The 27,006-nt window shown below is 40.2% G+C and overlaps 1 protein-coding gene and 1 long non-coding RNA gene across 9 annotated transcripts in view; one reads left to right on the top strand and one right to left on the bottom strand.

Annotated features, from left to right (window-relative positions):
- The window catches only part of LOC124291154 (poly(rC)-binding protein 3-like), a 380,920-nt gene that overhangs the window by 246,943 nt on the left and 106,971 nt on the right, over positions 1–27,006 (bottom strand). For 7 of the 8 annotated variants that reach the window (XM_046728080.1, XM_046728129.1, XM_046728151.1 and 4 more), the window contains exon 3: positions 20,976–21,008. The gene's annotated coding sequence lies outside the window, so the exon portion shown is untranslated. Of the gene's footprint in view, positions 1–20,971; positions 21,009–27,006 lie in introns of all 8 variants that reach the window. The other variant, XM_046728097.1, reaches the window with a different exon arrangement.
- On the top strand, positions 4,141–22,317 carry LOC124291228. The gene is made up of 3 exons (XR_006902172.1): positions 4,141–4,151; positions 5,847–5,857; positions 22,193–22,317. It is a non-coding gene; the product is annotated as an uncharacterized LOC124291228 (long non-coding RNA).

The following is a 27,006-nucleotide window of genomic DNA, read 5'->3' as shown; positions in this document are numbered from 1 at the left end:
ATGCGTGTTCCTGCTAACAGACACTGAATGGATCAAACATCACCATGGCAGGAGCCACATTGAAAGTTCAGTCAATTTTTTCCCTAATTCAGTAGTGTCAATAAAGGCAGGAATTAGATCAAAGAGCAATTACCATGACAAATTAACATGTTGACACTTGGGATACAGGTTGTGGTGCAGAAGTATGGATCAGGCAGAGTGGGGGAAAAGTAATTTACCATGGAGCGCTGCAAAGTTTGAGAAAGTTCCAGTGAGAGTAGAGTGCTCTGGTTGTAAAAGAGTCTAAAGTGTACAAGTTTAACATTGGATGCATATAATCCAATCATTGTAAATCAGATATGATAGAAAAATGTGGAAAAACTGGGAACAGTGAGAAACTTCATGCATACCCAGACTGTAATATGTGAATCTATTTTGCAGCATCCAGGCCTTAATCCTAGAATCCAACAAGTATAATATGCATATCGCCTATTTGATTGGCCATTCAGGGTATCATATCTCATCATGTCGTCGTCATCACGATTGTGTAGATGGATGCTCATGCTGTTGATCACTGGATTGTCTGGTCCTGACTTGATTATTTACAGACCGCCACCATATAGCTGGGATATTGCTGAGTGCAGCATAAAACTAGACTCACTCACTCATCAGGAAGTACCCTAAACCATAGCTTTATCAACAACATCTGGAGATCACCAACCAATCAAAATGTACCTACTGAACTTGTAAGCATCCACACTTCCAGCCTCACCCCAGTGAGTTTTCAAAGTGTCTATTTAATCATTAAACAACAAACAGTCATCTTTTTCTAATTCAACATAAAATGCTCAGCCTCATGTTGAGCATCAATGCAGAGGGCATTACACTTCCGAGTGCTTAGGTGGGATTCAAACCATGGACCTTCTGATACAACACTGGACGTCATGTCCATTGGACCAATGATCAGAATGACTGAATCAGTATATATCATGATACTTTTAAGCCGATTTATAAAAATTAAATTTATACACCTCTACTTATGATAATTGTTTTCAATCACCTGTTCCCTAAATCAACACGTCAAAATTTATTTGTTTCAATGTGTGGTGGTAATGTGCCAATCAGTGATAAGGAAGGGGTATTCTTACAGTAATGAAATGATTACCTTTCGTCAGTAAAAGTAATAGCAATCTTGCCAAATTATACCCAAATCATGCACGAATCCTTCTACTAAGTTAACACACACCTTCAACACCGGCCCATCAACCCGCCAATACAGTTTGTATCAAGCACTCCAAAACTCTAATGAATTACCTCGATAAATCAGTGCCATTCACTTAATTCCAATAAGCAAATCGTATGACTCGATCAAAATGCAGGGCACGTGACAGACACAATTCCACTTGTGAAGCTAACATGATATAGACCAATCTCAATAAGTCTCCCAAGACTTGGCAGAAGAAACTTTCCTCGATAGAAACTAATTATGCACAGAATACGACTCCAGCCCAGCCATAGGCAGCTATCAACATGGGAGCAATGGCCAGGTAATTGACATCCCGTTTCTCCCCTGTGTGATGAATACATACCCAGATGAAGCTATTTGACCCAACATCGTCCACAGAATACTAAACACCTCATCACAATTGGGGACCATTCAAATTATGAAAGATATTACTGGTAACGCCTTAGTGGAGAAACTTACTTAGAAAAACCACTAGGTTGGAAATTGTTTACCGGTCGTAACATGAACCGAAGTTAAGAATGGACGTTAGCTTAACTGAGTTTGTCTGTTTGATGGATGCTGCAGTTGTCAAGACGAATGATCAAACCAATTTTCATGAATTCTTAATTTGCTGTTTGTGTTTTGGAGTACTGAATAACACTAATGTTTGTTAGTTAGATTTCGTGTATTTTTGACAAAAAATATTTGACAGTTTCTTGTGTGAGGTCTAGCTTTGCTTCATTGATAATGGACATAGTATCTTGTAACAATTAAATGATTGCTTCCTTTGAGCGTGGGGGGGTTGGGTAGCCTAGTGGTTAAACCATTCGCTTGTCACATTGAAGACCCCGGTTCAATTCCACGCATGAGTACAAAGTGTGAAGCCCATTTTTGGTGTCCCCTGATGTGATATTGCTGGAATATTGATAACAGCGGCATAAAACAAAATTCACTCACTCACTCCTCTCAGTGTGTACAGTTTTACTGTTTAATACTGTATTTAACATTATTCCTGCTATCTGACAACAGTCTCCCACATCTGGACCAGTCAATCAGTGACTGACATCATGAGCATAGATCTTAACAGTTGAGTCTGCTTGTATCTGACCATCCGATCCCGTTACTCCCCTCATAAGTCTAACTTGAGTTGCTGAAGACAAATTCTATCAGCAGCATGTACAAATGCCACTCTATGCAATAAACAAGAAGCTGTTATCCATAAAGTAGCATAATTCATTATCATCCAGGGCCTACATTTTCTAAGCTCTCTTAGCGCTAAGATATTCATAAGTTAATGTTAATGTATGGCACTTACGACTATCTTAGCGCTAAGAGAGCTTCGAAAATCTGGGCCCTGGGTTTTCCTTTGCATAATAGTGTAAGACTATTGTAATGGTGGACAGTAGCTTCTTTTGTGACACTAAGGAAGATTCCAGCTTCATGAAGACATACAAGACAACTTGTTGATTTATTTTTCACGTTTCTGGGCTAGTTATTATCCACCTGACGAAGGGGCAAGAACTAGCCCAGAAATGTTGTGAAAAATAAATCAAGCAAGTTGTTATCCATAAGATTTGTCTCGTATTACTACGCCAACTTCTAAATGCCTTTGAAGAATTTCATGAAGACAGCCTGTATATAATCAAATCTGGACAACAGATGCAGTTACAGATGTTGGAAGCAATGACTCTGACATGGTATGATGACATTTAACTAACCAAGTCATCAAGTCGCCAAGTCACCATATACCAAATCTATTAAGTCCCTCAGTGTTAATCTGGAGTGGAGTATGTGATGGGTTATGGCTGACTATCATGACAACAGCATGTTCACATCAATCTTGAAGCAAAACATTCCAAAATCACGTAAGAATTCATGACATGTCACAATTATCCACCACTAATTTTATTGGTTATATTTTCCTCAGACAATTCTCAAAGTGTATCCAACTTCTAATGCATCAGGATTTGAAATCATGTACTTTTGTAATGTCCTTAATTTTACATTAGAAGACAAAAGGGTGTTCTCATCTATAATACAAAAAACCCACTCCTCAATGATTGGACAAAGCACTGACTCAGCACATGGAACATCCAGTTTGATTCAACACAAGGACAGAGTCAGAGAACAACCAATAAGCTACGAGTCCAGACTGAATGGTGTGAATCCTAGCCTAAGGCAACGATCTTGCAGCATTCATTCACAGGGGACAGATAATCTATAATTCCCACTTTCAAGCTGGTTATTCGATATATTCCTCGCTGACATTTTCAATGACAAAATGAAGTAAAAATGTTTGAAATGCTAACTCTATCGGGAAACTCCACTGAAGGCAGACGTATCATTCATATGACATTACGCAATCAATTTGTGATGACATGGATGATGTCATATTTTTCACAACAACTTGCACATCATATGGCTTTTAATGCCCAATCAACTGTAATAATCGCTAAAATGCAATGCAAATATAAGGAAGTTATTAACAACGATTATGCTACCCTTACAGCCAATATCGTGTTATTAGAGCCATCTGTAGTGTCGTCTGCTGTGACATTCTGATTCTTTACAAAAAGCAGCGTGGAAAACCACACTGAACAGCTATTTCAAATATTTCTCAATCTCTTCAGCTACAAGATAAACCAAATATTTATTCTGTGAAGTGCTAGTACTTTGTTGGAGGGTTGTTACAGCAGCAGCAACAGTAATATAATTCGTGAGTTTCGACACGGTGGAAATCGGAGCTGCCTTGTTTACATAGAAGGTACCCAGCTTAGTGTTTGGGACAAAGTTTCCATCACTTGGAAGCAACTTCCTTGAAATGATTGCATCAGGCATTGGGCTGTCACCAGCACCATACATCTTTCCTCCACAGGAAATGATAGTCGCAATTTACCTCGTAATGGAATTTACGAAAAACTAAAACTTCCAGATAGTTCTAAAATGTGTGTTTACGAAGCATTTCAAAAGTATTGGGTCAATATTGAAGTTTTTAGTTGAATCAATATTAGTTTCAAGCAAAAGTCTTCCTTCACTACTACCAGCTGTGGCTCGTGAAGCTCCCTCACATAAGACATTTCCAATATCGCCAGATTCCCCTGAGTTTTCCTTTTTACATCAATTTCAGCTTACTGCAAGTGGCTTGTCTAGGACATGCTCAAACATCCATATCAAAGAACAGCTCTTCCAATGCCTCGCAGTCAACCAGTTGACTGAATGAATGAAGGAAGCTAATGGTGTAGTTAGCAGCCCTTGTGATACATAGCGATCAGTGTGCATGTGTTGATAATACCACTCTTAGACAGCAGAGTGTAACAAATCAGAACCAGACAATCCAGTGATTGATATAACGAACAACGATCTTGATCTCTGAAATACGATAACATACATCAATCCACTCGTGACCTTGAATGCTTCTGTGCCTGCATGGGTTGCTGAAGTCCAGTTGGGATCTGAACCAGACAATCCAGTGATTAATATGATCCACATACTAAGGTGTGATGTCACATCAGCAACACTACTCATCGAGCCTGACCATTTAGTCAGTTTACAACCAGTAGAGTTTGCCAAGGACACATTCTATATGGTGTTCCTTTGGGGACATAGGAACAAGTCAGTGAGTGAGCTGGGTTTTAAGCCTCTTTCAGAAATATCATGGCAGGGGACACAAGAAATGGGTTTGACAAACTGTAACCATTTTGGGAATCAGACCCAGGTATGCGGCATGACGAGTGGACACTTTAACAACAAGCCTACCTAACCCCAAGAAGTGGATGAATATTGGTAAATGCTGTAGTCAGCAATATTCCAGAAACACACGGAAAGCCTGTATGTGATCACACATGGAATAAACAAAACCAAGGTACAAGGGACTCATTTAAATTGGAAATGAGCAGAAATGAATGAGATTTCAGCAAACTTAACGTCTGATTAGACCAATGGCCAGCTCAAAAGAAAAGGTTTAATTATAACCCTCCTTTGAGAGCCAACCAAAGAAAGAAGGCAGTTTTATTATAATCCTTCTTTCTCCTTCTACTAACTGTCATAACACCCCACAACAATTTGTGGTGTTCCCCTCCTTGGAGAGCCTCACAGAAAAGGTAGGCGGACGTTTTTAGCGCCATGTCCACCTGATCCCCACATGGGTCAGCTCTTGTAGCAGAGTAATGGAGTTGAAGGCCATGTTCTACTTCTGATTCCCCACAACATGGGCAAATTTTAGAACTTGCTGAAGCAAGGAATCTAATGTTATTCATGTACAGATAATGAAACAGACGGGTCATGGTCTATCTTTACAAAGAACTGACAAAAGGCGCTGTGCAGGTATGTACCTATGGGATAACATTATCAGAGGCTGTTGCCACAAAGCAACTTTGCTGCCCCGACCCAATACGGAGGCTGGTTTTGGAAGAGATACCAGACTGCTCATATCTGTTCAAATGCCAGTGGGTAGGAATGTAGGCGTTAATCAGGTTGTTCAACCCTGGATTACCCTGCTAATTTATTAGAAGCTGTAAGCTTAGGTCAACAGCTTACGTGTGTGAGTGAGTGGGTGGGTGAGGTGGTTGAGTGAATGGGTTGCTGAGTTGGTTAGTGAGTAAGTGGGAGGGTGGGTTGGTGAGGTGGTGGGTGAGTGAGTAAGTGAGAGGGTGGGTTGGTGAGGTGGTGGGTGAGTGAGTGGGAAGGTGGGTTGGTGAGGTGGTGGGTGAGTGAGTAAGTATTGCAGTCTGCTGTAATGAGTGAGTGCGTGAGTGAGTGAGTTGTTGTACGCCACTTTTAGCAATATTCCAGCAATACCATGCCGGGGGACCCCAGAAATGGGTTTTACACATTGTGCCCATGTGAGGAATCGAACCTGGATCTTTAACCACTATGCTACCCCTGCTGTAGTGAAACATTCAATGGTTAAGGTGAGGTGAGGTGAAATTGGGTTTAACGTCATGCTTGAGAATATTTAGCTCATATGACGACTTGCATGCGTGTGTATGTGTATGTGCGGCTGCTTGTACTAGCCCAGACTGAAGCTGGTTTTATTATATAAGTGCTAGCCCACTGAGATACCATGCCGCAGTGAAGCATGAATACACCACTCAGACACATTATACTTACTCCGAGCCGACCAGTCCTTGTTGTACCCATTAATGCCGAGCGTCAGTCAGGGACCAACAAGTACCATATTTTAACGTCTTTTGGTATGACGCAGTCGGGTGATCGGTTGCTTTGTAACCCGCCCACTGATATACCATGACCTTCCGGCTTCCTTGTTGTACCCTCGGGCGGACGCTCTAACCACTACACCATGGAGGCAGTTCAATGGTTAAGGATTGAAGCCTCACTACTAAGGTAAGCAGTGCTATAACATCTGCTACTATCATTCCTGCCACAAACCTTGACATCAACCCAGGGTAGCCCATCCCTCGACAGCCTCACTATGAAGGTAAGTAGTGCTATAACATCTGCTACTATCACTCCTGCCACACGATGTTAACATCAACCCAGGGTAGCCCATCCCTCAACAGCCTCACTACGAAGGTAAGCAGTGCTATAACATCTGCTACTATCATTCCTGCCACAAAACTTGACATCAACCCAGGGTAGCCCATCCCTCGACAGCCTCACTATGAAGGTAAGTAGTGCTATAACATCTGCTACTATCACTCCTGCCACAAAACTTGACATCAACCCAGGGTAGCCCATCCCTCAACAGCCTCACTATGAAGGTAAGCAGTGCTATAACATCTGCTACTATCATTCCTGCCACAAAACTTGACATCAACCCAGGGTAGCCCATCCCTCGACAGCCTCACTATGAAGGTAAGTAGTGCTATAACATCTGCTACTATCACTCCTGCCACAAAACTTAACATCAACCCAGGGTAGCCCATCCCTCAACAGCCTCACTATGAAGGTAAGTAGTGCTATAACATCTGCTACTATCACTCCTGCCACAAAACTTGACATCAACCCAGGGTAGCCCATCCCTCGACAGCCTCACTATGAAGGTAAGTAGTGCTATAACATCTGCTACTATCACTCCTGCCACAAAACTTGACATCAACCCAGGGTAGCCCATCCCTCGACAGCCTCACTACAAGGTAAGTAGTGCTATAACATCTGCTACTATCACTCCTGCCACAAAACTTGACATCAACCCAGGGTAGCCCATCCCTCGACAGCCTCACTACAAGGTAAGTAGTGCTATAACATCTGCTACTATCACTCCTGCCACAAAACTTGACATCAACCCAGGGTAGCCCATCCCTCGACAGCCTCACTACAAGGTAAGTAGTGCTATAACATCTGCTACTATCACTCCTGCCAAAAGACTTTAACATCAACCCAGGGTAGCCCATCCCTCGACAGCCTCACTATGAAGGTAAGTAGTGCTATAACATCTGCTACTGTCGTTCCTGCCACAAGACTTTCACCTATTCTGACACCATTCCTGGAATCCCAAAACCTTGTGTGGCATCTTCCCAAAAGATGCACATCACTTTCTTGCCCTTCAGTAATCTGTGGTCCACGGCACTGTTGTGTGTTACCCTTTCCCACCTCTGTATGTATGGCATGCATCATGTGTACCTTCCTTGCTGGCTCAGTGCATGAAAGGTAATGACTTCAACTGTGTTGCAGGCAATCAGAAATGCCAAATAGATTTAATCTGTCTGTGATTGCACGATGATGAAACAAGCAATCACCGACCTTGGCTCGCTTCTCACACAATCAAATTTTCAGATGTACAAGTTGTACGTTCACAGTTTAAAATCAGACACTATTTCACATTCAGCATTGAAACAACATTTGTTCCAAGGTTCATTTAAACGCAAATGAATTAACGAAATGTTTTCTGACATTAATGGCACCATTTCATAATGTAAAGGAGACATCAGACAATATTTTATCTCTGTTGCATTAAACACTGGTTGTTGTGCCAAGGTTCATCTGAATATAAAAGTTCTTTGTTAATAAAGCCACACTGGGCAATATTCCAGCTATAGACACATGTCAGTTTGTAAATAATCACGTCTGGGCCAGACAATCCAGTGACTGATATTGTCAGCAGTGATCCACACCAGTGGGCTATAACAAAAGATGTCCAGTCACCAAGTCCAGACTAAGGTCCAGACTAATCTATCTGGACCCTTCTTCGACAAGCATAGGTTACTTAAGACAAATTCTACAACAGCAACACATAAGTGACACCAAGGAAACATGAAACAGTAAAGAGATATCAGTGAGTGAGTGAGTGAGTGAGTGAGTGAGTGAGTGAGTGAGTGAGTGAGTGAGTGAGTGAGTGAGTGAGTGAACGAGTTCTTATGCCAATTTTAGTAATATTCCAACAATGTCACGACAGGGACATCAGAAATTGGCTTCACACATTGTACCCATACAGGTAATCAAACCTTGGTCTTTGGCGTGACGAGCGAACACTTTAACCACTGGGCTACCGCACTGAGTATTATTGGAACTTACAACACAAAACTCACTGGGAGTGTTGTACTGACATGACACAAATATTATAAATGTTGAAAACCTCTGTTGTTTGATCTAATTTGAAGGCAACTTCCACAACATACAGCTCAATGTGAGGACATTTGGCTTTCTGTACGTTGGTGTGATCATCCATTTAGTCAGGACAACAAAAGAACTGTCAATTAAATTTCAAATCTACATTTCAATATAATGCTAAACAAAATCAACAAAACCATTAAAATCATACAACGCAAGTGTTTGCCACTGATATGGCAATGTCCCCCGCCGCTAAAGAATGGAATATCTATATTTACTACTTTTTATTTTTGGGTCACATAAAAGATGCCTGAAATGACTGGTGTCAGCTTAATCACCCAATGTAGGCTGTCAACATAATTGAGTGCAATGTTTTATGAGATACCGCATTTAAATAAGTTTGAAAAGTGTCGTGGTGACCTTGAAGAAAAGGTCAAGGTCACCCAAATAAACAGGTGTCTGGGTAAACCCCAAATGTAGGCAGTCACCAAATTTGAAAACATTGGGTACAACAGTTCATGAGATATCGCATTAACAAGAATACGTGCGTATGGACGCCGCTGAATACATAGTCCCCTGTTCCGCGCTGTGTCGGGGGACAATAAACCAAATCCGAGGGAACAGAAATGATTAAAACATCAAGACAAAAACAGTGACAGTGGGAATATTTTTACATAGTAAGTTGAACAAACTTTCTCCTCTGTCTAAACTTTACTTTTCCCCCTCATTTTAGCAGCTCAATGCTTGGGAGTTCCTTTGAAAACAATCAGCTCCAAGAAAAGTACAGGTAAGACGTGATGATTGCGTTCCCCATCACGATAGGTAAGTATGGCGCCAGCAATTACTGACATAAATTTGGTCCAAACAGAATTCAGTAAATGGCTTTTTTTCTCATTCACAAAGGTGAAGAACCGTTCTTGGGAAATGATGTAAAAAAATGTAAGAAATACCCAGTTCTGCCATTTCCCTTGTTTATTTTACTTTTGCCGATGAGAGCTTGCATGCTTCGGAAATATTAACTTACTGTTATCTGCGAGAATAAGAGAAGGAGAGGGCTGCTGTGTTTGTTGTTTCAGATAAGGTGTGAATTGTGACATAACTCAAGTCATGTGATGATGGTAATGGGCCAATAACCACTGAAGATCAAACAACACCAAGCGCTAATGGTGCCAAGGTTGGACATGACTCCTGTCTAAGATAATAACATTTAAAACAATAAAGAGCCAAACTTGGCCCCAAAGGAGCTTCCCTGCACAAACGGTGTAAGTTTTTTTTTTTAATATTACAGACAAAACAAACACTATACATTAATGATGTGAAAGATGGATTTCGTTACTTGCAGAAGCCATCAGCATTGTGTCATAAATCTTAGAGTAGGAATAGAATTTTCGGTGTAGTCTTCATAAAATGGAGGAACAGACACATGAACCCAAGTCTGGAACAGGCAAACCACTGTACCAAAGAGCTACTACACTTCAATAAATTTAAACAGGTAGACACGTGAAGATCTGGGTTAGAACTGGTCTTGAGCAACCCACGAGGCAACTAACGGGAATGGGTGGTCAGGCTCACTGACATGGTTCATACATGTAATCGTATCCCAGTTGCGTAGACTGATGTATGATTTCAATCACTGAATTGTCTGGTGCAACTTTGGTCATTTGCAGACCACTGCCATAAAGCTGGAATATTGCTGAACGTAGGATAAGATAAGATAAGATCAGATATTTATTGCATAGCATTCCATGAAGAAACAGTGGCAATATTCTATAAGCTACAAATATTTACACAGTAGGTACAAGAAATATAGATACATTTCACACATAAATGATGTACATTATAACAATCTTTAGAAAACATGAGGTATAATGACATGGAAATAATACATGAGGAGACTATGGTAAGATATAAAATTCATTTAAAGTTGTAAAGATGGTGACATATTTTGGAAATTAATTCAGGACTTCTGTTCGTGAAAATTATTAGGAATTGTTCTTTTTTTTGAGAGTGTAGTAAATTCTTGGTCATAATAAAGCATTGTGTGTATAAGTGATTCCCTTTCTTTGTTATACTTGGTACATGATATTATATGGTGTTGCTCATCGTCTAAGACACTGCACATTTCACAGAGACGTTGTTCTAATGGGGTTGCAGGTTTTGTATATCAACACATCAACACACAAACAAAACTACTATACCCTGATTACAATACAAATCCACCACGATACTACTACACCTTTGCACCTCACAATACAGCAGTCTAACCTTGTGATACACTCAAGTACAGGTTTGGCTCACGGAGGGTATAGACATACAACCCTGATGTCCACACTGTGTAAATCCAGAAAGGTGTGTCCAAGTCCCCAGCAGGGACAACTCACCAAAACGACAGAGCAAGTGAACTCTGTAATACTGTCTAGATTCACTATTCTCACTGACTAGAGATTACTAACAGATGGGACATTATCAAATTTCCCCAAAGTATTTTTTACCACCAAATGGCAATTACAAATTATAAACGATTTAGACACCCCATGCCAATCCAAAGTTTCTTCCAGCTGAGAAAATTCTATAAAACCAATGATCTTGTAATGAGCTGGTGAAACTTCTGAAACTGTCAAACTTCATGTAAATGATGAACAGAGGAGTTTATTTAGCGACTTACTCTGTCGGAAGTTTTCAATGTCAAGGAAGGTGCAGGTTTTCAATGTCAAGGAAGGAATTTAAAGAGGACTGCAATACAAGCTTACAAGTGGCTGATGAGATCCTGACATGGAAGGATAGAGAAGAATAAGCATCACTAAAAATGTACTAGAACCATTAGCAATGCTAATGTAGGGTTGCCTCTGTCAACTTCTACAGCTTGATGTTGGTTCACTGGGTTACAAGACTCAGTGAGTGAGTGAGTTTAGTTTTATGCCGCTTTTAACAATGTTCCAGCAATATCACGGCGGGGGACACCAGAAATGGGCTTTACACATTGTACCCATGTGGGGAATCGAACCCATGTCTTTGGCGTGACAAGCGAACGCTTTAACCACTAGACTACCCCACCGCCCCAGTTACAAGACTGAAAGAAATACCAACAACACTACGGAGTTGTGAAATACTGACTCCACTATTGGATGAGAAGTAGAACACAGGATACATTGTAGATGCAGTTAAACCACATTGTTCAAATGATGCAGTTAAACCAAAGTTATACTACTCAGTGATTGGAAGGGAGATTCGTATCATCCACACAGCCCGATGAGTTGATATATGCATTACTTTAAGACATGTCCACTGTCTTAGTTACCATGGTAACCTGAGTGGATGGATGAGTGAGTAGGTGAGCGAGCTGGTGAGTCGGGTTTGTGAGATGAGCGAGTGAGCAAACAAGCAAGCCAGCAAGCAGGCAATTATTTGATACTTTACATGTTTTAACACTGCATTTTTCGATGCCAGGTGAGCCTGATGCTGATATCAGATGTCCTTTCTCCCGAGAAACCCTCTTAAATTCATGCCTTGCAACATATTTCTAAATAATCTGATAATCGTAATTCAGCTTATTTCTTCTACAGAGCCAACAACATTTCCAACTGGCATCAGAGAAGCAGAGCTAGGTAATCATGGCAACCGAGAACAAATTCTGTCAGTGGAAGAGACGTCTTGAACACAGCTTTGATCAGGACTTCAATCACACACTCTCCATTTGCCAGCTGAAGTCCAACCAAAGATTTTCTGCCAGCAATTATTATAATATTGGAGCATCAGAGAGCTACAGTTTTATCTTCATTACATCAGCGTTCATCAAAGATACAAGTAATATGCTTCACAAGTAATATGGAAAAGTAATATGCTTCAGTAGTAAATAATAATATTTCCCTCAAGACTAAGAAACATACCACATGCAGACTTGAGATGACATGGCATCAAGTGCAAATGGAATCATGACTCTTCAAACGAAAATACTTACTGACAAGAATGTGTTTTTTTTAACAATGTTCAAAACATAAGATTCTGCTTTTTTACAGAGCTTCTCAGAGGTTGGAGTCACGAAATAATATTCTATGTTTAAGATGATTTTTAAAATCTTGAAGTGTGTCAGTAAGAGTATTTCACATATACATGAAGTGAGGTTTTCCAGCCTTCTTCACAAGCAAATATCAAGAGATGCAGGATACTATTAATTGTACAACCAATCATGGAAAGTGGATCGTGATGAGGACTGCAAATCTGAAGTTTTTGACGAGATAATAGCAAGTACTGGAATTATGGTGATGATGCAATAGAGTTAAGGTATTTGCAGGAATTATAATGTTTTACATTTAAGTTTATTTTGAGAATATCTGTAAAATGTGTAAGAGTGTTTCACATATAAATGAGCTTGAAATGATACTGATACTACTGGCAGCCATCATACATGAGTAGGTTTAGTTTTACAACGCTTTTAGCAACATTTCAGCAAATGGGAATCGAACCCGGGTCTTTGGCGTAATGAGCGAACACTTTAACAAGTAGGCTACCCCACCACCCCCAGAGTAAAATGACATAAGGTCAGTCATCAGTGAAACAAATCGTTCTCACTGGTTGATTAATGGGAAACTTTTCCATCTCATAACTACATCTAAACTCCGATTTCACTGATTTTGATATCCTACTCTGACAATTCAGCTTTCAGGAAACCTAAGTCAAGATATGAACTGTTAACAGTTAAAATCAATAATGAGCTTATTTAGTTGACAGAAATCATAATTATTTCCAAAAGACTGGAACTAAAGAATTGAGTGCCTTGTGTCTTATGTCACATGTCATTGTCTCATGACATGAATGCTTCGAGGAGGTAAAGTCTTCTAATGAATTTAACAAGCATTGTCACTAAGGTGACATAATCCCCAGCCGCAAACTATCAAATCAAACTTATAAAGTAATGAAAGTTTAAGTTAAATGTCAACAAAAACATGACCAGTCAACCTCTCTTGATATCTTGCTCTTTAGGTGTTCAAACACACACATATTTTCAAGACTGACTTTGACCTTGACATGAATGTCATAGTGTATGAAATCCAGTGAACCGTTCTTGAAATATCTTGCTGACAGTTCAGGTTAACATGCTGAAATCTTCAAAGTGTCGCTGTGACCTTGAAAATTAAGTGAAGGTCACCAAAATCGACTGGGCCCTGCGCCTTCCCTGGATGAAGCTTGGTGTCAAATATGAAGACACTCCAGTGAATGGTTCTTGAGGTATCTCGCTGACAAGCATAACCTGCAGGTTAATATGCTGAAATCTTCAAAGTGTCTCTGTGACCTTGTAAATTAAGTGAAGGTCACCAAAATTGACTGGGCCCTGCACCTTCCCTAGATAAAGCTTGGTTTCAAATATGAAGACAATCCAGTGAACGGTTCTTGAGATAGCTTAAAGGTCACATGCAACCAAAAAATCAAACATAATTAAAACACAATTATCACTTATTCATGACATATAATATACATTGCTGGTAATGAAAAAACATATAAACAAAATTATAAGCGTACAATCGCAAATCAAAAGTGCAAAATTGTGTACTTCGGTTTACTTCCCAAGAAACGAAGCAGCCGGGATACCGAACCCAGTCAGAGCGGGTGGGTGTGCACTCAAGTGTAACGGCTGGTTCATTTGCAGATGCCTTCCCACGGCTCATTGTGTGTGTATATATAGAGATGTTGGGTTTTGTAAATACATGCTCATTTTTTGTGTATAACATTTTGCAATCAACAGACATCATAACATGTCATGTGTTCAAGTATCACACCTGCCTGTCTGTGTAATTACATAATGTGACAGAGACCGAACTCGGGCCATAAATCAATGCATTTTGTTTATGGTGTATAGCCTGATTGGTGTTAAGTTCAAATTGCATGTGGTCAGTGATAGCAGCTGTGTATTGAATATTGTCAGACAGGCAGGCAGACACACAGGTGTCAATAAAACAAGACATTGAGTTTTGTCTGTGACGACATATCTATATCACAGTTAGAAATTCTGTACAACGCTAAATAATGACATTGCTTTTAAGTATCGAACTGAGAAAGTGACTCGGTAAGAAGAACGTGTGGTGAAATAGACAAATGAAATTATATAAACAGTTAATTTACTGTCATATCATATAAAAAGCTTGCGCCTGTGAGATATCAACAAAACATTAGACAAATAGCTCACACCAAAGCCTTCACCGAGTATTCACCCGACAACCCGCTTCCAAGCTGCGCGAACCTATTTCACTGCGCACGTGCTATGAGCGCAGCCCAGCTGTTGAAACCCGTTTTCCCCAGAAAAGTCGGGGGAAAATTAGTGAAACGTTTGAACTTCGATTTCGCGCTTTTTTTTCATCGCGTTATTTTTCAACTTTATAAGTTGAATTTGCATTTTTGACGATTTGTTTCGGCAAGTCCATACCGAAAGGTATCAGAATCTGCAAAGTTGTGTTTTACGTTGCATGTGACCTTTAACATGCAGGTTTACATGCTGAAATCTTCAAAGTGTTGCCATGACCTTGAAAATTATGTGAAGGTCACCAAAATCGACTGGGCCCTGCACCTTCCCTAGATAAAGCTTTGTATTGAAGCTTTGTAAAACGTGACAGTCCCTTGTGACCTTGAAATGAAGGTCAAGGTCACCAAACCTGACTTGGACCTATCTTATACTGTGATAAAACCTAGGTACCAAATATGAAAAGAATGTACAGAACGGTTCTTAAGATATTCCAATTCATACGTACGGACAGACGGAGCCTAATACTATATCCCCCGCCTCGCTTAAGCGTGCGGTGGGGGATAATAATATTGAATAAACCATGATAATGGGACACCAGAAATGATCGCCAAACATTGCATCAGTGTGGGATAGGGGCTGTTACCTTTGAATTGACATGCAAACTTTAACCATTTGGTATCCACAGTCCTATGTTGGATGCATAAAGGTCCCAAATTGTCTCTAATCACATGCAGATCATAATTCTTCGATTTCCGACATGGGTACACTGTGTGAAGCCGATTTCTGGTGTCCCCTGCTGTGATGTTGCTAAAATATTGCTAAAAGCGGCATAAAACTAAACTCACTCAATCACTCACTGATCATAATCAGGATGAACCTGGGATCCAAACATATGAACAGCAGATCCTGGTACAGAAAAGGGATACTACTCTGCACAGCAAACTGAAGCACCCATAAGACAAAATCTTGACTGAAATGTAAACACGTACTCCTAAAAATAACTGTTCATCAGATCTGCGAGAAAATAATCTTGTCACATGTGATTTTTAAATCGTGTTTAGCTCAAGGTAACTCTTTTTCATCCAGGGATGATAAAACCACAGAACCAATTTTTTCGTGTTATCAGTGACGCCATAACAATGAATCAAGAACAAAAACCAATGTCTACCTTATTTATAGGACATCAAAGATACGTTCTTTCCAACCAGGAGACAACCATGGACAACTGTTTCACATTATCAGCTGCAGCCTCCCAACACAATCCTCACCACAGAATCTTTCATTCCCGCGACCGAAACAAACAGCACACACCGGCACTGAGGTCTTTAAATGAAAATGTGCACAGAGCAAAAAGTCAACGTAATTAACTCGGAAATAAATATATCAAGCTATTCAATAGCCAGGCTGTAGACATCCCTCTAAGGTATTCTATGTCGCCTACAAAATTAAATCCAGATTCAGCTGCTTTCTTTCTTGACAGCAAAGCAATTTTTTAAAGCTTATCTAATAAACAACATACATACTTACATCATGCTGTATCTAATAAGTCTTGATTCTTCAACTCTCCTTGTCAGTAAATCATTTGTTTATGTAATTTGAGTTAACAGAAATTAACAAAGTTTCATTCCTGTCATTTGAAAGTCATGGATACTTGGTTATCTTGTAATAATATTAGTTCATCATGGCATTGGCTGTAACCTACCTCTTTATGTAGTGCACATCAAAGCAGTAAAGTTGGCACCAACCTTCAGGACAAGATTACAAAGAACTAGCCGTTATTCTCAGAGTTTTATAACATGGCGGCATGAAACATCGAGAGATGTATAATCTTCAACTCTGAAGATACTGATAACAATGGCGTACGTTTCTCGACAATTAATTAATTCTTAATGTCAAAGACTAGACAATCCAGTGATAAAGGACTAATTGTTATCCTTTCTTAAAAATTACGGGTCACTTCTTGTTTGTTATAACCAAAGTTTACTGGAGACCGCTATATTCTTCTTGAAGAACACATTACCAAATCGGGGTGGTGGGGTAGCCTAGTGGTTAAAGCGTCCGCTCGTCACACTGGAGACCCGGGTTCGAATCCCCACAAGGGTACAATGTGTGAAGCCCATTTCTGGTGTCCCCCGCAGTGATGTTGCTGGAATATTGCTAAAAGCGGCGGCGTAAAAGCAAACTCACTCACTCACTCATTACCAAATCCATGAACACTGCTAATGTCTGGGTGTTGATGTCTGATCATACTACTGGCAACCATCACCAAGAGAGATAATTACAAAAGTAAGAGACTTTATATCATAATTGCCACTGATCCAGATTTAGGACTGGTTTAATTTAAGCCCAAGTTCTGACATTATCAGACTTCCTTATATCCGAAGGTGACTGATGTAGGACAGTTTAGACCCATGAGACTTCTAATCTTCTTACCTTCTAAGCAAAAGGATATGACACTGTAAACAATAACCTTCTCATCGTATGTGACAGAAACTATGGTGTAATCATGTTCGAAAAGAGTATACCTAGAATGTGTAATAGCCTGTCAGCGTAAACATCGAGATCACTTGGGAGTGAGTGAGTGAGTGAGTGAGTGAGTGGTTTTACACCACTTTTAGCAATATTCCAGCAATATCACGGCGGGGGACACCAGAAATGGACTTCACACATTGTACCCATGTGGGGAATCGAACTCGGGTTTTCAGCATGACGAGCGGATGCTTTAACCACTAGGCTACCCAGATCACTTGGGAAGTCTGTTTCAGTTAGCTATCGATGTGCAACATAACCACTACTGGAAGCACTCCTAATATCTCCATAATTCAACCTCAACAGTCGTTTCAGGCAATTTGTACTAATATCCACTTTCAAACAATAATTTAGGTCATTCATTCATACTTATGTACAAAATAAATCAAATGGAACCTAGAACACTATATAATTTCATGGGCTTCACCTGCCAAATCATTCTAAATTGGACTCATTTTTGAATATATTCTCTAAGGACTGGCAGATGAAATTAGCTAGCTGCCGATAAGCCATCAATGTGCTCAATCACCTCAGCTGGAAGCACTCACAAAATCTCCACCATCAATCCTCAGACATGATACTGTATTCCTGAACAGAAAATGGTTAAGCAGTAGTTTGGAGACAGTAGAGCACATCATACTGGTAACAATCTAGAAATCTCTATGGGTGAAAGAGTTTAGTTTTATGCCACACTCAGCAATATTCCAGCTATATGGTGGAGGTCTGTAAATAATCAAGTCTGGACCAGACAATCTAGTGTTCAACAGAAGACTTGTTGAGCCTTACTACCTGATCCCGTTAGTCACCTCTTACGACAAGCATGGGTTACTGAAGGTCTATGAACACACACACTCAATTGATACTTTGATCACAGCCATAATGTCTAGTGAGTGAGTGAGTGAGTGAGTGAGTGAGTGAGTGAGTGAGTGAGTGAGTGAGTGAGTGAGTGAGTGAGTTGTGTTCCAGGCCTCACTGAATTATAATGGTTATATCAGGGCATCAGCTCAGACTAGAAGGAAAGTCTGCCCTGATGCAGGTCTCATGCGCTAACCACTTTGGTGAAACCCACAAGCATGAATAAGGTGTTGACTAACCAGGATTCGAACCTAAAGCAACCTGCAGACCTTAGATCACTTGACCAACCACGCTCACAAATGTCTTAGAAAACCTGGCCTGTACTTGCAGATGAATTCCATAAACTGAAGCAAGCGACATTATGCAAACCATGATAGATATTCCACATCTACATCAAACACAATTTGGTCCTCTCCTCCACTGAAGAGCCCATTTCAGATTCCATTTTGCCTCAAATGCGACATCTAGACATGTTTTTCATGATGGGTCTGCCATTTTTCTAATTGAAAAGAGCAATTATGTCAAGCAGCACATTTAAAGTGAAACATTAGACCCGAAGATCACAAGAATTATTCTGTCATTTTCCAAAGCCAGCACAAATGTCAATTCGCTAACACCACATTCGTCGTTAACTGAAGCGTAAGGAGAGATGCAGCATTTCAATGCTGCTCTCAACTCCGCAAACTGACAAACTTGAACTGCTTGAAAAACTGCCTTCCTATTAGTCCAACGAGGCCGCAGAGGCACAAGGCTGTTCCTTTAGCCAATCCCGATTTGCCGATCACTGGTGATCCAATGATGAGAGGAATTAGTCAACAGTGATGTAGCGTTACTGACACACTTAGCAGCTACTGATTGCTCTCTTCAGACGTAATGCTTTTTTTCGTAGTTATTGATGCACCTCAGAAAAAGAGAGACAAATTTGCTTTTCAGAAGCTTGGCCTCCGTCAATATCTGCTTGCCGATTGTTGTCACTGCCCGTTTCAATATTCTTTCAAGTCAGAGTTTACAATGCAAGATGTATTGCCTCAACAGATTAAATCTGATAACATCTATTAGAAAATTATTATTGGAAAAGCTGGAACTGATTGGAGTGAGAAAGCATTTAACATCTTGAAGGACCTGACAATAAGGGTAAAACTTGATGCAGTAAATTCCATAAACAAATACATCAATAGTAAGATATATAACATCATCACAGAATTCATTGATGGTTGCAAGTGAGTGGGAAAACATTTAACTTCTAGAAGGACCTTACACTGGGGGTAATACTTGTACTACATTTCCATGACAAATAGATCAATAGCAAGATATTAACATCATCACAGAGTCCATTGATGGTCTTTGTATCATGCATGCATCATATACTACTCAAGTTCTAATAGGGATACTGAGATATTTTATACCACATGTATGAATGTGCATGAATATTCAACACTTGGTCCCTAAACAGTCAAGAGTGAGTGAGTGAGTGAGTGAGTGAGTGAGTGAGTGAGTGAGTGAGTGAGTGAGTGAGTGAGTGAGGTATTACATCATTTTCAGCAATAATCCAGCAATAATATGTTAGAGCGACCCAGAAATTCGCTTCACACATTGTAACCATGTGGGCAACCAAACTCAGGTCTTCAGCATGATGAGCAAACACCAACTCAACTGGCCCCAAACAGTCCAGAACTGAGGAAGTACATGCAATGTTAGTGATCACTAGACTGTGAGTGAGTGAGTGAGTGGGTGAGTGAGTCCATCAATATCACAGCAGGTCACTTCAGAAATAGGCTCACATATTTTACCAATATTGAGAATAATTCACAGGTCTTTGATGAACTTCAACTCCCATCCAGCCCCACCGCCCACATCATTCTTCAGTGAACGAACGCTGTTTAATTCAGAAGGTCGTGTGATATTCCAGCCACAAGAAAAAAGCCATTTATAATCGTGACGAAGCAGTGGCAACCCATCAGGCTGCAATGAATGACATACAAAGTAGCTACTTTAATCACTCAGTCCCCATCAGTCACCTCTCAGGACAAGTATCAGTACTTATTGTGGCCCAGATTCCAAACATAGACGGTTGTATTCCGGTGCTTCCTGTATTGGATATTCTGGTAAACCATGTGCTCTCCTTGAGCTCAGAGATGACAGAAACTGTGAAAAGATTGACTTGAAAGTGAGTGAGTGAGTGAGTATGGTTTTACGCCACGCTTTAAGCAACATTCCAGCAATATCACAGCCGGGGACACCACACATTGTACCCATGTGGGGAATCGAACCCGCGTCTTCGGCATGATGAGCAAACACTTTAACCACCAGGCTACCCCACTTAACCATGAGGCTACCCCACCTTCCCTTGAGCTCCTTGAGAGAAACTGTGAAAATATTGACTTGAAAGTGAGTGAGTGAGTGAATGAGCGAGTGAGTATGGTTTTACACAGTACTTTTAGCACTATTCCAGCAATATTGCGGCAGGGGATGCCAGAAATGGGCTTCACACATCGTACCCATGTGGGGAATCGAACCTGGGTCTTCGGCGTGATGAGCGAACACTTTAACCACGAAGCTACATCACTGCCCCTTGAGTTCCTTGAGAGAAACTGTGAAGATTGACTTGAAAGGATAACCGATCAAAAATATCAGCGTACTTACATAATCTATGATGTATCTTCTGTCATCCAAAATCTGAAGAAGAAACAAACAGGTCGAAATATAATCAAACATATTTCAAGATTCAGGAAATACAAATGAATGCAACAATGCTAAATCAAATTCAAATCATGACCATTCCCTTCCAAAACAGAAAATATTAGAAAATCATATCATGGTAAAATATTCATAAAATTGTTGCCAATGTCAAAAATAGATTTACTGTAGGGAGAGCACTGTGCTTTATGATCAGCAACTCATCTTTGATTGAGGCCTTGCCATTGTAATTTGTGACTCGCATAAAATTTGACGTGGTCTCACTGTGTTCCAGGCAATAATATACTGCTTGATTGAAATAATAAAAAGTAAGTTTCCAGACAGGAAAATAGGGTTTTGATTTACTTGAATCACATTTCTCATATTGCTCATTGGTCAGAGCTAGTCTCTATATAATCTACTATAACTGCAGTGAATACAGGTACAACTAGCTAGCTAGCGAGTTCCTAGAGTTCTTTAGTGTCAAAGTAGTTTTTGTTCGGTTTTAATACCATACAAGAGACTGAATATTTGACCAAACATATCCTTGCTATCAACATGATACTGAAGTTTTACAGCCATTTCTACTCCACTGTTTAATAACAAAGCAACCGTGAAGATCCGGGTTAGAACTGATCTTCAGTAATCCATGCTTTTCGTAAGAGGTAACTAATGGGATCTGGTGGTCAGGCTCGCTGACTTGGTTGACACATGTCATCATATCCCAATTTTTAGAATCGATGCTCATGCTGTTGATCACTGGACTGTGTAGTCCAGACTCAATTATTTACAGACCGCTATCATATAACTGGACTATAGCTGAGTATGATGTTGAAGAACAAACAAACAAACAAACATAACAATGAAGGTCAGATCCATCACGTAGTTATGAAAACATTTCTTATCTTACTATCAGTCTGCAAATGGTATCAAATGTGTTTGTTTGCTGTTTAATGCTACACTCAGCAATATTCCTGCTATATGATGCCAGCCTGGGCCCCGTTTCACAAAGCTCTCGTAGTGCTACGACTATCGTAAGTCAATGTTACAGTATAGGAGGTACGATTGCTACGAGAAAAGTTACGAGATCTTAGGCTTACGAGAGCTTTGTGAAACGGGGCCCTGGACCATAAAGTCTAGTGATTGATATTGTGAGTAACTATCCATGCCTTAGAGGTAGGTAGGGGAGCCTAGTGAATAAAGGGTTTGCTTGCCACGTGAAAGACCGGGTTCGATTCCCCACATGGGTATAATGTGTGAAGCCCATTTCTCGTGTCACCCGCCATAATATTGCTGGAATATTGCTAAAAGTGGCATAAAACTGAACTCACTCACTGTAATGACAAACCATCGACTGTTTAATGCTACACTCAGCAATATTCCTGCTGTATGACGCAAGCCTGGACCATAAAGTCTAGTGATTGATATTCTGAGTAACAATCCCTGCCTTAGAGGTAGGTAGGGGAGCCTAGTGGTTAAAGTGTTTGCTTGCACCGTGAAAGACCGGGTTCGATTCCCCACATGGGTATAATGTGTGAAGCCCATTTCTCGTGTCACCCGCCATAATATTGCTGGAATATTGCTAAAAGTGGCATAAAACTGAACTCACTCACTCACTGTAATGACAAACCATCGACCAAGTCACTGAATCTGACATCCAATTCATCAAGGGACAATATCTAAACCATACTCCCCACAGGTTCCTATCTAGTCACCTCTTACGACTAGCAATTGTTGTTGAGGACACATTTCAGTGACCTTGTACATACCACCTGGATATGCCCATTGATCTGTTCACTCCCCAAAGTGGTATTTCCACTTAACGAAAAACATTGCAAGAAGCGCATGAGTTCAAAATCGAGCACTTATCCAACTATTATCGGTAATTGGGGTCCAAGTGGATGGTAGCTGGGTAACAAGGCGATCGATGGATATTACTCCCCACCCAACCATTCCTCTCCTGCTGCCATATATCTCTGTCAATGGCCCCGGCAGGAAAGAAATTGTTTCTACACAGTTTAATCTGTAGGCTCCAACAGGGGAGAACCAATCTCTCATCTCCTGTCCCTGATAAATGGTATCCATTCACCACGAAAATCTGACCGTAATGATTATTGTCATAGGTGATATCGATGACTTGGAGTCTGTGGGAGGCGAGAAATTAAAGGATTGCCTAATGGAATCCCTATCTTACATACAGAATCACATCAAAGCAAAAAAATGGGATTAATACGAGTTCAGGTAATATACAACGCAATCATGCTTTTTCATCGATTCAAAATATTCTGTTGTCATAATCATCCGTTACAAGCCATTACAGGAAAAGCTTCAGTTTCTGATACACTGCATCTGAATGTGAGATAACATAAGTGCTCGGTGGTTGCAATCTTAACTTTTAAACTGCTGGAAATCAATTATCCCTGACGGGACATACAGGACTTTTACAAATTCAAAATGTTTGATCTCATGAATCAAGATGGTTATTTCCCTTGTTCTGTGATCTGTCATTTGATGATGGAACTGGTTCGGACGAAGTTTGTAATTAGAAAAAGTTGGTTATGACTGAATCAAGATCCGATATATCAAGGAAGTACCTGAGGCTGTGTGAAATCTTAGTTCACAACTAATATTACTTTTTTTAATTTACTTTGCAGAGTTGCGTCCCTAGGGTATGCACCTGTGATTTGGGGCTCACTCAAACTGCGTTTTCTGGGCTCACGGTTTCATGTAAGTGGGTTTCCAACATAACGTTGTTTTCAGTGGCATTAAACCTAACTCATTAACTCATTATTACCTGAAATGAGCATATGTCACCTCCACCATAGAAGAAGCATCAATTGTTTTTTATTTGTTATTCAACGCCACACTCAGCAGTAATCCAGCCATTAGTATGTAGTGAGTATGGCAATATTTCAGCCATATCGTGACTAAAACAACATATATATTAACAATAATTAAAGGTAGAGTATAAAATCCTGTCAACGAAGGACAGTAAAACAACTAGAATATCACATATATAAATGTAAAACTAGTAATTAAATCTAAAACATTTTAACTATAGAGGACAACATAATATAAAAATAGGCTATAGATCACCAACAACTGAAGGTAGTTCACCATACAAGGGACCATGGGGACTTACAGTACCTTTGCTACCTGCATGGACCCTAGTTGGATTTACAACATCCCTTCATCCGTTGGCGATTGTACAAAATGTTAGCCAAAATAAAATAACAAGAATACTACGTTTAAAATCCTGGTAAGTTTAAATTGACTTTGAATGTTTTGGGGCTTATGTACCCTCTCAGGAGGACAACCATTAGTCTGTAAATAATTGAGTTTGAACCACATAATCCTCTGACTGACATCAAGGACATCATTCTTCACAATTGGGATATGATGACATGTGTCAACCAAGTCAGTGAGCCTGACCACCTGATCCCATTAGTCGCCTCTTACGACAAACAAGGGTTGCTGAAGGCCAATTCTAACAGGGATCTTCACAGGTCAAACTGGCTTTAAGGAGATGAAGTGAGTGAGTTGGTTTTAAACTAGCTGCCATGAGTCCCATATGTCCACCATATGCACATCAATAAACTCTTTTTGACATAAAATCATCTGAGAGATTCAAAAAGAAAAGCGGGAGGAGGAGGATATTTCCCATCCCTGCACCCCTTCTGGTTCAGGATCTGGAGTGTATGGTCATGTTAACATAGACAAAGGCTGGCAAGCACTAGGAGGAATTACAGAGTCCACAGTTCCACAGATTCAAATACATGACCCCTGCCTTGTACATCAGAATTACCAGAGTACCATTGCATGTGTAATGACACATCCTGGCGGGCAGTTTTTTAGTCATGAATTTAATTATATCCAGCACTGAGTTCCTTGCAAGGGGAGTTTACGACAGTCATCGCTGATGAGGCAGTGGGCGGTATGTGTTTATATCTACATGCACTAGACAACCAAGAAGCCAGCTGGTCCTAACATGCAGCAGTTCACATCAACGTACATGGGTCAGGCTTGTAACGGATATCTGAACATCAGTTGCAAAAACATTATTAAAGGTCCTTCAACAGAATAAACACAGTCAGTGAGTTGATCTTGAGTCTGAGAGTAATTCTGGGTTTTTGTCAGCGAGTGAGTGAGCTGGGTATAATACCGCTCCGAAAAATATTTCAGTCATGACCGCTCCAAACAATATTTCAGTTATAATGGCTCTGAACAATATCTCAGTCATGACCGCTGTGAACAATACTTACTTGGTTATTCTGATATTCAGAGAAAAAAATTTAATTTGGACACATTGAATTCCATATAAAAATAAGGGATAAACTCTGAAAAACAATTTACAGCACCTATGGGACACAAGTTTCCTTTAACAATGATGCAAGAACATGATGATGTTATTATATGGATCAAGTGACGTGTTTGAAGTCATCAGTGCTTGGAGCACACTCTTGTGAGAAACTCATCATTTTCTTGGACAGACTGCAGAAGCAGCTACACACTTCCAGTCAAACACCACCATGGACGTCAACAACATGGTGCTGACATCACCGTACACCAAACCTATATCCTTTTGCTTTGACACAATATAACTTACGTCAAAAGTTAGACGTGACCCTGACATTTCACATCCAGGTGGTGGATAAGCCCAGTGGTTAGAGCATTCACCAAAACATTTAGGTGGGAATCTGTATAACTAACCCACTCACCCCTTCGTCACTTGTGACAGTGGGTTAGCCTAGTGGTTAAAGCGTTTGCTCGGCACGTCAGAGACCGGGGTTCGATTCCCCACATGGGTACAATGTGTGAAGCCCATTTCTGGTATGTCCCGACATGATACTGCTGGAATATTGCTAAAAGCGACATAAAACTAAACTCACTCACTCACTTTTTCAATTAACCACATGACTGTCACAATAATAATGTTTATAATGATAATACAGTACATAATCACTGACCGTAAAGTACATTTTATCATAAAGACAAGGAATAAAGAGTGCACTCAAGTCCTGCAGACAAGAAAGCAGGCTTTACACCGACCAAACATTACTGTCAAAGGCACCATTTATCTCTTGGTAGCTAGTCTGACTGTAGGGTAGAATACGAGACAAACCTATCACTGGGACCATTGATATATCTCTCAAGCAATTTGAAAGGATATTCAAGAGTGTTTTTTATTCAAGTATTGATTCTCTCAATGACCGGAGGCAGGGTAAAGATACAATATGTAATATCAGTCTGGCATCGATTGATCATGTCCTTCACAGTAAAAGATGATAAAAACTGAAACATTCATAAAAGGAGTATATGTTTGTCTGTTACATAATTCATTTATTTAGTGCCAAATTCGGTTCACAACTGTACCAAGACTCTGACAGTAATGCAGGTTTTCAAAGTGAGAGTGCCTTAATCCCTACTTGAGACAGCACTGTGTAACGGATCTAGCCACAAGAATGTAATAAATTTCAGACAATGCTCCTAGACAATGTTCTTTGACAACAATGGCATCTTGGCAGATAAATTGACTACCGAATCATGTTTTATTCTAAAAGGTTCTAAAAGAGTCCCAGGCAACAAAGGTCCCTTTATTAGCCATACAGAGTTCTGTCCCCGAGACATGGATTGGAAGTTCAGACTTGCCAGTATCATCCATGTCACCCGGGCTCATCCTGTCAACCTGTTAACAGCACATCCATGACTGTGAGTTCCACCAATGGGATGGTGAGAGAAGATGTAGACTGACAGGTTGGGTTGAAGAGTGTCCTGAACACTGCAGCTCCAGAGGGTCAGATGTATGATGGATTGGAAAAGCTCGAGCTGAAGTTTTCAGGAAGAGCTGCTGCTTGTTCCAACGCTTGCTTACCCAGATTGTTTCAAGGTTTGTCAGCAACTTACCTTGCTCAGCAAAATGATAAATGTCAAAACTTTGGGATTTGTTTCCATCTCTGCTGAAATGCCGTGATACAGGAAACACTGTTTAAATCTGCAC

The sequence above is a fragment of the Haliotis rubra genome, unplaced genomic scaffold (genome assembly GCF_003918875.1).
Source record: "Haliotis rubra isolate DU_JTF1 unplaced genomic scaffold, ASM391887v1 Scf113, whole genome shotgun sequence".
In the NCBI taxonomy this organism is placed as follows: Eukaryota; Metazoa; Mollusca; class Gastropoda; order Lepetellida; family Haliotidae; genus Haliotis; species Haliotis rubra.
The sequence above is the reverse complement of the archived record's forward strand: the minus strand, read 5'-3'. Positions and strand labels throughout refer to the sequence as shown.